The following is a 1685-nucleotide window of genomic DNA, read 5'->3' on the forward strand; positions in this document are numbered from 1 at the left end:
TTAATTTGTATTCACCTAACAACAGAGTTATCAAACTGCATGAAGCAAAATTGATAGAACTGAGAAGAGAAATACATGAATCCACTATCATTGTTGGAGACATCAATACACCTCTATCAGAAATGAACATATCCAGCAGGCAGAAAATCAGAAAAACACAGGTGAACTATACAACACCAACAATCAACTGGATATAATTGATAGCTATAGACTATTTCATCCAACAACAACAGAATATGCATTCTTCTCAAGCTCACATGTAATATTCACCAAGATAGACCATATTCTGGGCCATAAAAAAGCACCTTAATTTAAGACAATAAAAACAAATAATGGAATAACAAATAACAAATAATGTGCTGTTTAATCTCCACATATTTTGGAAAGTCCCAAAATATGTGGAGATTAAACAACACATTTCTAAACAATAGAGGGATCAAAGAAGAAATATCAAGAGAAATTTTTTAAAATATTTCTAATTAAATGAAAACGAAAGCACAATTTATCAAAACTTGTGAGATGCAGTGGAAATAGGGCTTCGGGGGAAATTCATAGCACTGAATGCATACACACACACACACACACACACACATACACACACACACACACATATATTTTTTGAACAGAGAGAGAGAGATCACAAGTAGGAAGAGAGGCAGGGGAAGCAGGCTCCCCGCTGAGCAGAGAGCCCAACATGGGGCTCGAGCCCAGAACCCTAAGATCACGACCCGAGCTGAAGGCTGTGGCTTAACCCACTAAGCCACCCAGGCGCCCCGCACTGAATGCATATATTTTTAAAAAGATAAGAGTGGGCATCTAGGTGGCTCAGTGGGTTAAGTGGCTGCCTTAAGCTCAGGTCATAATCCTGGAGTTCTGGGATTGAGTCCCACTTGGGGCTCCTGGCTCTATGGGAGTCTGCTTCTCCCTCTGACCTCCCCTTTCATGCTCTCTCTCACTCTCTCTCAAATAAACAAATAAAATCTTAAAAAAAAAATTAAAAAGATAGAAGAGTTAGAATCAATAATCTAAACTTACACTGGGAAAACTAGAAAAAGATAAGGAAATTAAAGTAAACAGAAGAAAGGAAGTAATAATTAGAGCAGAGTGCTCACTTCAGCAGCACATGTACTTAAAAAATGGGAATGATACAGAGAAGATTAACAAGATCCTTGTGCAAGGTTGACATGCAAATCTGTGAGGTATTCCACATTTTTTCATCATATTATACCCCTGAAACTAATTATAACACTGTGTGTTAAATATATTGGAATTAAAATAAAAAACATAATAAAAATTGTCATAAATTACCAAAAAAAAAAAAAGAATTAGAGCAGAAATCAAAACAGAAGAAACCAAGAGATCAATGGAGAAGAAAAAAACAACAAAATCAAAAATTAGATCTTTGAAAAGATGAATGAACTAAATAAGCTTTTAGCCAGACTAACAAAGAAAACCAGAAGCAGGAAACTAATTATTAATTATTTTCAGAAATGAAAGAAGAGACATCATTACAGATTCTATGGTCATTAAAAGGATAATGGCGGGGGAGCTTGGGTGACTCAGTTGGTTAAGTGTCCAGCTCTTGGTTTCAGTTCAGGTCATGATCTGAGGGTCAAGATCAAGTCCTGAATCAGGCTCTGTGCCGAGCAGGGAGTCTGCTTGGGATTCTTTCTCCCTCTTTCTCT

The 1685-nt window shown here is 36.7% G+C and overlaps 1 non-coding gene across 1 annotated transcript; it reads left to right on the forward strand.

Annotated features, from left to right (window-relative positions):
* Positions 1-1104: 1104 nt before the first annotated feature.
* LOC116589563 lies at positions 1105-1214 on the forward strand. Its single transcript, XR_004285336.1, has one exon. It is a non-coding gene; the product is annotated as a U6 spliceosomal RNA (small nuclear RNA).
* Positions 1215-1685: the final 471 nt, after the last annotated feature.

This window comes from Mustela erminea, chromosome 4 (assembly GCF_009829155.1).
Source record: "Mustela erminea isolate mMusErm1 chromosome 4, mMusErm1.Pri, whole genome shotgun sequence".
NCBI lineage: Eukaryota > Metazoa > Chordata > Mammalia > Carnivora > Mustelidae > Mustela > Mustela erminea.